The sequence below is a fragment of the Sprattus sprattus genome, assembly GCF_963457725.1.
Source record: "Sprattus sprattus genome assembly, chromosome: 15".
Taxonomy (NCBI): domain Eukaryota; kingdom Metazoa; phylum Chordata; class Actinopteri; order Clupeiformes; family Clupeidae; genus Sprattus; species Sprattus sprattus.
The window spans coordinates 16,986,313-16,997,090 of record NC_137913.1 but is presented as its reverse complement, the minus strand read 5'-3'; positions in this window follow the sequence as shown (position 1 = coordinate 16,997,090).

Sequence of the window (10,778 nt, the reverse complement as noted above, 5' to 3'; positions counted from 1 at the left end):
CTGCTCTGACACACGTCAGGTTTGATGCTCGGTCTATCCTGTTCGCAGCTGCGTGTGTCATAGCCTGACGCCCACATTCCAAGTCCCCTGCACTGACGCTGGGTTAATGTGACTTCTACCCAGGTCCGTGGAAACTGACAGCCTCGGCGCTCCCATTCTCTCTCATCTCTGCCAAAAAAAAATCGCTGGAGCCGTGTCCCTCATTCGGAACCTGCCGCGCAGCGATCTTTCATTTTTTTTTCAAAGTCTTTATCTCTTTCTTCCTTCTGAAAAAGGGTGTCACAGCCAAGAGGAGCCTAGCTCTGTCTGTCTGAAATGAAGACAAAAAGAGAGAGGCGAGATACAGGGGAAAAACGCGGTCAGGGGGAAAGAAGAATGTCACCTTGCTCCAGGTTGGCAATGTCAATGGGAATCATGCGGCTGAGTGAACTGTATATGTGGCATCTGGGAAATGATGACAGCAGTATTTTCACTGGGTCTGCATAGATTACCCCGTCTTTTTTAATCTCATGAAATAATCATTCTTCCAAAAGGCAGTGTGGAAAGTACATTTACTTAGTATTAGTGCACTTATATACAGTTTTTAGGTACTTGTAATTTAGTGTATTAACATTTTATGCTACTATATGCTTCCATGCCACCACATTCAAGAGAATGAGTAGGCTACATTCTACTCCGCAACATTTATTTGACAGCTTTAGTTTCTAGTTACTTTAGTTTTAACACAATTAATAGTATAAGCCTTTAAATCAAACAGACTTTTAATGATTAAACCAGTGGTTTTGGCATCTGATTGGGGTCTTACAAAAATCAATGTGTAGTCAGGGGTCACATTAAAGATCCACCAAACAGTGATTGTTCCCTCTGAACTTCTCACATGGTTTCCTCTCAATAAATGTAAAATATCTCAATATCTCACCAAAAATCAAAGATTAGAGGAATTATTTTTCTTCATTCCTCTCCCATCAATTGTCTCGACCCGTCAGATTGATCTGGTGTCCCTGTATCTTAAAGTGTATATAGCTGAATATCTCTTCACCTCCAGCAGCTACAACAATAACATGCTACTTGTACACTGATGCTTCAGTATTAATAATCAAATGATGTCATATATAGTATTATATATGTTAGAGGGACCAAACCAGTTCTTTGACTTTAATACTACACCTACATTTTGTTGCTAATACTCAAGATTAAAGACTTAAGTGTCTTAAGTGCATGTTAAAAGGTTTCCACCGTTTCAGCCATTCTTATGTATTCTGGCAGAGTATTCCAAAGGCCGGGGGCATAGAAACTAATAGCTGCTTCTCCATGTCTCTTTGTCCTGGCTTTTGGAACTGTTTGGAGTTCTGTGCCAGAAGACCTCAGGGATTTACTGGGTGTGTACCTTGAGAGCATGTCTTATATATTCAGGTGCATGATGAAGTGATTTAAAGACTAGTAAGAGCTAGTGCTAGTGTTTTTAAATGTGCAGATAGTTCTCTCTTTTGGCTTTTTCACCAATGACTAATAGCTCTGTTTTATTTTGGTTTAGCTGGGCAAAGTTTTATGACATCAATACATTTATATCAGAAATGCAATTTACCAAGCAATCGATAGAGCTGTAGTTGTTGGGTGTTACGGAAATATAGAGCTGGGTGTCATCTGTATAGCTATGATAATTGATGTTGTGCCTGCTAATGACAAAACCAAGGGGTAACATGTATAGACTGAAAAGTAGGGGCCCTAAAATGGATCCTTGAGGGACCCCACAAGTCATATAAGGGCCATTCTACCGAATTCGTGTAATATGCAGTCCCTCGACAATAAAAACTATTTACAAAACAATTAGGTATTTAGGCATAGATATTTAATTAGAAAATGTTATGGTCTATATAAACCCAATGCATTACATGAGATAGTGATAAGCTAAATATATACAAAATCATCATTTATAGGGTACTTTCTATTGGGAAGTAGCTGTCCCCAACCCTGACATCTAAATTTCAATGCCTTTAAATAACACTTTTCAATTTTTTTAGATTTTTTTCAATGATTTCATTTCAAAGATCTTTATGATTGGGTTGAAACAGAACTTGGAATATTTAGATTTATTGTGGGTTTAATTTTTAAATCAATTTTCTATACTCAAAAAATCATGTCCCTAGTTTTCATGTCACTACCGAAACACAAGAGTTTTAGTCCATTGGCTGAGCCTGTGTTTTAGCCACGACTCTGCATTTTTGGCCATGCAGTGACACTGCATCTCTGACCCTCATGGTTGAATGGTAAGTAGCTAAATCCCATAGTTTTTGTATAAATGTGTTCCAAAGTCTGAAAATCGACGTGTAACCTTAAGAATTGTCACTACCGAAACGCATGTTTTCTTCAATTAAGTAAACCTTTTGGGGTTTCATGGAAAATCTTAAGTTTGTATGTGTGTTCACCTCTTCAAAGATGTATTTGCATGCCGTGTGCTTGTTAGAATTCTTTATTTATGCTTAAAGTTAGCTAGAATTGTCACTACCGAAACAGTCACTACCGAAACATATGGTAGTGACCTGATGATTTCAGTAGTGACAAAATGAAATGGTAAGTAGTTCAATCCCATCATTTTTAAATAAATGTGTTGTGTGGACTAAAGGGCGGCCCAGAGCACCTTTTGGAAGATTTTGGGAGAGAAATGAACATCCATCCAACAGTGCAGTCACTACCGAAACACTGGATGTCACTACCGAAACAGTGCAGCACTACCGAAACACAGGATGTTTTGTAAAAAATTAAGTATATTGAGTAATCAACTAAATTGTTATGATACTGATTGGATTAATGTATGTTCAATTTCATCAATGAACAACTCTGGAATCAATATGATCAGTATTTTGCATTGTACAAAGAAATATTGCACTTAGATTTTGTTGAATTGTATAAATTGAACTTGAAAGTTTGGTAAAAAATTCATTTTTATGGATTTCATTGTAAAAACCTTCAAGAAATATTTGTAAAAATACTCTTCAGAGAAGGGAAGGAAACACAATCTGAACAGGTCAATAATAATACTTTTTTACTATAGTAAATGTGATGTTTCGGTAGTGACAATTTTTGGAAGAGGAAAAACATTCCAACACATTCTGAAAATACAATATAAAAATTGACTGTTCTTTTACTAGATAAGTGTACTTTAGATATGGTCCAATATACATACGGACAAAGTTTTGGGAATAAAACATAAAAAAAATCAAAACATTTCCGACCTGACTTTGCACCAATTCGGTAGAATGGCCCATAAATGTTTTTTTGAGCTGTGGCCTCCAAGTGCAGAAAAGTTTTCACGGCCAGTTATGTAGGTCCTAAACCAGTTTAAGACTGGACCCGCGAGGCCAACCCAATTTTCAAGTCTATCAATAAGGATATCATGACCGACAGTGTCAAAGGCTGTGCTCAGATCAACAAGGGCCAGGACAGTTAATCTTTGAACGGAGTCAGCATTAATCCTGAGGTAATTTAAAACCTTGACTAATGCCGTTTCTGTGCTATGATTGGAGCGAAAACCAGATTGGAAAGTGTCAAAGACACAGTTGGCATTTAGGAATTTATTTTTCCAGGATTTTGCTTAGAAAGGGAAGGTTGGAGATGGGTCTAAAATTGTTAGAGACTGAAAGGTCTGAATTGCTTTTCTTCAGGAGGGGATTCACCAGGGCAGTTTTAGGTTCTGATAGGAAAATACCTGGAAGCCAGGAACAGTTGACAATGGCTAAAATGCCCTTTGACACAGAGTTAAAGATGGTCTTAAAAAATGTGGTGGGAATAGGATCAAGAGGGCATGTAGACAGCTTCAGATGTGGCATTTCAGTATCAGCCAGTGCAAAGAAGCCCATAATGTTACAGCATGGTGGAAGGGGATCAAAAAACAAGACATTTGATATTTCCTGAACAATACTCATCCTAATGTTCGTAATCTTATCTCTGTAGTATGCTGCAAATTCCTCACATTTGGAGGTGGAAAAGAGACTTTCATATACTTTGGGTGCCGGATTTACAAACGATTTAACAGGGTCAAGCTGGAATACCAGTGATTGGTAATGAGTCTGAAAGAGAGGGCCTGCTGTGATTGACAGGGGTAAGGGGCATGCATTCCTCCTGGCATCCACATATTTGACGTAGTGGAATGAGATGGCTACTCCGTCATGTTGTGGTCAGGAACCCTGAAGTCAATGACCTTGTGGTCATGCGTTGGCTTTAGAGGGAAAAAAAGACATCAGCTGTTGACTGTTGGTTACCTTGTGGTCAGCCGTCCATCAGATAATGGGAAATCAATAGTTTCTCATCGGTCGATGGGCTGAGATAGGGACGGAGCAGATCAAGAGAAGCCCTCTGCACTGTCACTGAAGGGAATGGGTTTCAATTAGAATTGGGAATGGAACTTCAGACCATTGTAGCAATCAGGAACATCAACAGTAACAATACAATCAACAAGGATCACTAAGTACAATAGGTAGAGTATTTATAAGTACAGTGACAGCAGAGTATGGTTATGGATCACACGTCGAGGTGATAAATCACAAAACAGGGGGCTTGTGAGATCTATAGCTTAACCTGTAAGACTTCTGCTGCTGTATTTCTACCCTAAACCCTACAGTGCAATGACAGACCGGCACATCAAACCACAAAAACACTATCACACAGAGAAGTATATGCATACACAGAATCAGAAAGCCATAGGCGCACACAGAGCTGAAGGAAATTAAGTGAAACGTCCTTGACCAGAGAGGGCTTAGGGTTGTTGAATGGATAGTTGGCCTTCTGGAAGCTCAGAGTGGAGCCTGGTGTCTATACAGAGAAGTGTTCCTGGGGAGCAGAGTGACCCCGAGAGAGTAGAAGGATGGCTGCATGTACAAACACACACATTTAACTTCTTTAGTCCACAACTCAAAATAATTAGGACACAAATGAAATAGATGCATTAATGGCTCAGACACATGATTTAACCATGTGACTCAGTAGATATAATTAATCAGCAGCACAACAAGTCGTATGGGTGAACACAGCACCTTCTGGTCCAAATGTGGCCACTTCCAATTATGGATTAGATGGAACAGTTCTTTGCCAACTGTTTTGCTTTGAAGCATTTTTTAAGGGCGCTGCGTGCATACTTTAAAAGCGCCAGTCCAACAGGTCTCCTACCGTGGCTCTGAGCGGAGAACACTCCACGTTTGTACGCACTGTTCAGTTACACTGTTCAGTATATAAAGTTTAACCAGTCAGCAGGATCCGATGAACTGGCAAAATTATCTTCTCATGCAGTCTTTTGCAATGAAATGTTTCTCTGAAAGCTTTTTTTCATGTATTCCATTGTTGATCTGTTAGGTGTTGGTTAAGGGCACTACCATCTAGATACACACACACACACACACACACACACACACACACACACACACACACACACACACACACACACACACACACCAGCCCCCTCACTCAAGCACACACACACACACAAACTGTCTGATATCAAGGTGAAAGACCAGGCATTCAACACTAGACTATTTCTCCACCGAACATGCACACACAGCCTCTGCCTACAAGGTGAAAGGGAAAACATTCACACACTAATTGTACACACATACCCACACACATACAGTTTTCAAGGTGAAAAGCCATCCATTCTCAGTCAGCAATTATCTCATTCTTGCTCTCTCTCTTTCCCTCTCTCATACACAAACACACACACATGGGCCAAACATTCACCACAGGCCTAAACCTGTCACACACACCAGGCATGTATGAGCGTAGACATGTATACGTAGACGCCGCCTCCACTGCTTCTCGGCGAAACGCGTCGCCGCCATATTGTTACAGGAGCTCTCTGACGTCAGAGGTCTGTCAAACGTGTCAAACAACCGCAAGTTGCCAGGAGCTGCGGTTTATCTGGATACAAATCACGATAACCTTTTACATTTCGCAACCAATTTCATGGAGTATTCAAGGGTTTATGCTCTACGTGAAGTGTGTGAAAAAGATTTGCCTCTACATTACTTTGAATCTCGCTAGTTAAATCGCCAGTCATTCATGTGCATGGGTCTATGATAAACGCGCACCTTTCTTGCACAGCTCGTGCACTTTGAAAATACTGAGAAGATCTATAAACTATCGAAATAGTGCTTCTTTAGTTACTACGTATTGACCATCATTAAGAGAAAGAGCATACATCAAATAGTGAGAAACTGGCAGTCAGTGTGTTTTTTATAGTTTAATAGTTCCTTTTCAAGTATGTGCATTAAGAAACCTTGAACAGTGCAATTGGCAATACACAGTTATTTCACAAATCAACATTACAAAAAAAGCTATATTTCTATAGCAGTAAAAATATACATCTCAATATATACATACACATCTCAATAGTTGAACTGTAATATAAATAACATAGCATATACAGTACTGTGCAAAAGTTTTAGGCAGGTGTGAAAAAATGCTATGAACTAAGAATGCTTTGAAAAATGTAAACAATAAATGTTTATTTTTTATCCATTTACATGGTAAGACTGAGCACAGCAATAAGACACAACATAGTTATACTGCATCAGCAGGGTCTCTCCCAGACAAAGATTTCAAAGCAGACAGGGGTTTCAAAATGTGCAGCTCAAACACTTTTGAAGAAGACGTTGAGGATCGTAGACGCAGTGGTCAGCCAAGGAAACTTAATGCAGCTGATGAAAAACACATCAAGCTTATTTACCTTCGAAATCGGAAGATTTCAAGCAGTGGCATCAGCTCAGAACTGGCAGAAACCAGTGGTACCCAGGTACAGACATTTACTGTCCGGGGAAGTCTGGCCAGAAGTGGTCTTCATGGAAGAGTTGCAGCCAAAAAGCTCTACCCCGACAAGGGAACAAGGCCAAGTGACTGAACTAAGCACAAAAACATAGAAACTGGGGTGCAGAAACATGTCAGAAGGTGCTCTGGACTGATGAGTCAAAATTAGAAATATTTGGCTGTAGAAGAAGGCAGTTTGTTTGCCGAAGGGCTGGAGAGAGGTACAATAATGAGAGTCTGCAGGCAACAGTGAATCTTGGTAGAGGTTCCTTTCCAGTTTGGGGCTGCATTTCTGCAAGTGGAGTTGGAGATTTGGTCAGGATGAATGGTGTCCTCAATGCTGAGAAATACAGGCAGATACTAATCCATCATGCAATACCATCAGGGAGGCGTATGATTGGCACCAAATGTATTCTGCAGTAGGAACATAACCCAAAACATACAGCCAATGTCATTAACAACTATCTTCAGCTTAAAGAAGAACAGAAAGTCCTGCAAGTGATGGTATGACCCCCACAGAGCCCTAATCTCTACATCATCGAGTCTGTCTGGGTTTACATGAAGAGACAGAAGAATTTTAGGAAGCCTACATCCACAGAAGATCTCTGGTTAGTTCTCCAAAATGTTTGGAACAATTTTCCAGCAGAGTTCCTTCAAAAACTGTGCGCAAGTGTATCTGGAAGAATAGATGCTTTTTTGAAGGCAAAGGGTGGTCACACCAAATATTGATTTAATTTAGAATTTTCTTCTGTTCCTTCACTGCATTTTGTTAATTTATGAAGAATTGATGAAAATAAACTGTTAACACTTCCATTTTTGAAAGCATTCTTAGTTTACAGCATTTTTTCACACCTGCCTAAAACTTTTGCACAGTACTGTATATAATACAATATAATATAATGACTCAGTATAATGTGCAATGGAATAACATATGATATATATAATATGTGATACAATATAATATAATGTAATATATTTTAAGTATAGGTATATATTCATATTATAATATATATATATATATATTTGTACAATTGTACAATTTGACATATACAATCATGCTCATAACATTTTCAGATCTATGCAGTGCAATTGACACAATATAGAATTTCACACAATATATGATATAATATAATAATTTAATCTAGGCTAGAACCCTTTAAAAAGTATCGTCTTGCTGAGCTTTTTTCGCCTGTTGCCAGTCTGTAATTGCAGCGTGCTCAGTTTTGCAATGTGGTGCAGCCTGATTTTGTGGAATATGAATATATACCTATACTTAAAATATATTATATTATATTGTATCACATATTATATATATCATATATATGTTATTCCATTGCACATTATACTGAGTCATTCATTTCTTAATGCACATACTTGAAAAGGAACTATTAAACTATGAAAAACACACTGACTGCCATTATTTCACTATTTGATGTATGCTCTTTCTCTTAATGATGGTCAATACGTAGTAACTAAAGAAGCACTATTTTGATAGTTTATAGAGCTTCTCAGTATTTTCAAAGTGCACGAGCTGTGCAAGAAAGGTGCGCTCATAGACCCATGCACATGAATGACTGGCGATTTAACTAGCGAGATTCAAAGTAATGTAGAGGCAAATCTTTTTCACACACTTCACGTAGAGCACAAACCCTTGAATACTCCATGAAATTGGTTGCGAAATGTAAAAGGTTATCGTGATTTGTATCCTGATAAATCGCAGCTCCTGGCAACTTGCGGTTGTTTGACACGTTTGACAGACCTCTGGCGTCAGAGAGCTCCTGTAACAATATGGCGGCGACGCGTTTCGCCGAGGCTACGGGCTGAAGCAGTGGAGGCGGCGTCTACCTATACATGTCTATGTGTATGAGGTGTGAATCACCTCCCACTCCACGTCTCTATTTCCTTTCCGGTCTTCACCGTCCATCGGCTCACCTAAACGGCTCCACAGGCCATTGACTCAAGAACACCACCTCCTCCTGCTCCTCTCACCACCTCCTCCTGCTCCTCTCACCACCTCCTCCTCTCATCACCTCCTCCTGCTCCTCTCACCACCTCCTCCTGCTCCTCTCACCACCTCCTCCTCTCACCACCTCCTCCTGCTCCTCTCATCACCTCCTCCTGCTCCTCTCACCACCTCCTCCTGCTCCTCTCACCACCTCCTCCTGCTCCTCTCATCACCTCCTCCTGCTCATCTCACCACCACCTCCTCCTGCTCATCTCACCTCCTCCTGCTCCTCTCACCACCTCCTCCTGCTCCTCTCATCACCTCCTCCTGCTCATCTCAACACCACCTCCTCCTGCTCCTCTCATCACCTCCTCCTGCTCCTCTTACCACCTCCTCCTGCTCATCTCAACACCACCTCCTCCTGCTCCTCTCATCACCTCCTCCTGCTCCTCTCATCACCTCCTCCTGCTCATCTCAACACCACCTCCTCCTGCTCCTCTCATCACCTCCTCCTGCTCCTCTCACCACCTCCTCCTGCTCCTCAAAACCTCCTCCTGCTCCTCTCACCACCACCTCCTTCTGCTCTTCTCATCACCTCCTCCTGCTCCTCTCATCACCTCCTTCTGCTCTTCTCATCACCTCCTCCTGCTCCTCTCACCACCACCTCCTCCTGCTCCTCTCACCACCACCTCCTCCTGCTCCTCTCACCACCTCCTCCTGCTCTTCTCATCACCTCCTCCTGCTCCTCTCACCACCACCTCCTCCTGCTCCTCTCATCACCTCCTCCTGCTCTTCTCACCACCTCCTCCTGCTCCTCTCATCACCTCCTCCTGCTCCTCTCACCACCTCCTCTCATCACCTCCTCCTGCTCCTCTCACCACCACCTCCTCCTGCTCCTCTCACCACCACCTCCTCCTGCTCCTCTCACCACCACCTCCTCCTGCTCCTCTCACCACCTCCTCCTGCTCCTTAATCTCCTCTCCTCTCCCTCCTCCACAGATGGCCCATCCCTGAGGTGATGCTCCTCTCGAGGCACAATCAGTGAAGTGGCCTAGGGCCCATTTCGATGTGACTCACCCTTCTGAGCAGAGCCACTCAAACATGCTCTCTGCTGCTCTCGCACGCAAAAACCACACACACACCCACGCACACACATACATACAAACACACCCTATGCAAGATGTTATCCCATTAGCTATTAGTAGATGTCAGTCAAAAGCATACACACATTTCCACCTCACACACACGTCAGATGCAATATAGTATACATATTACACAGACACACACACACACTAACACTTGTATGTAAGTTCAGTTCGATCTTGTAGCATACAATAAAATAGAGTATATCACAAAAACCAAAATAAAGAAATACAATGCTCAAATGCACCAGCATCTAGAATGTAAGCCAAACGGCACACATCACGGGGGTGCGCTAATGCAGGAAATGCATTCTGAAGTCTAAGTCACTTTTCCTGAGAGCTATTTAGGAGAACTGAAAGGATGGGTGGTGGAGTGGGTTGGCTGCTGATGGGTGGTAATGGGATGAAGGGCGAGTGAATGGCTGCGGTTGGACCCTCAGAGCTGAGGCTGGATGGGCACACAGAGCCTCTTTCATGCTGATCACTTTGCTTTAGTGCAGTTAAACCTGATGAGGAAGAGCAATGCACACACACACACACACACACACACGCGTTGCATCACACTTACGCACACACCCGCTCATGCACACGTACCAACATGCTGCATCACACTCACACAGCCATACACACTGCTACACACACACGCACCAGCAAGCTGCATCACATTCACACAGCTATACACACTGGTACACACACATAACATCGAGGAAAAAGCAGAGCCCAGATGCCTTTCATTCTCTTTCTCTCCATCTTTTTTCCCCCCCCTTGTACTCCATCGTTCCACTTCACCTCTCCCGTCAGACTTAGTTTGCTTAGAGGGCGGCTCGTTCGGCAGGCAAAAAAAGGGAAACAAGGAGGATGAGAATTTATGGAGGGGGAAAGAGATTACACCAAATAAG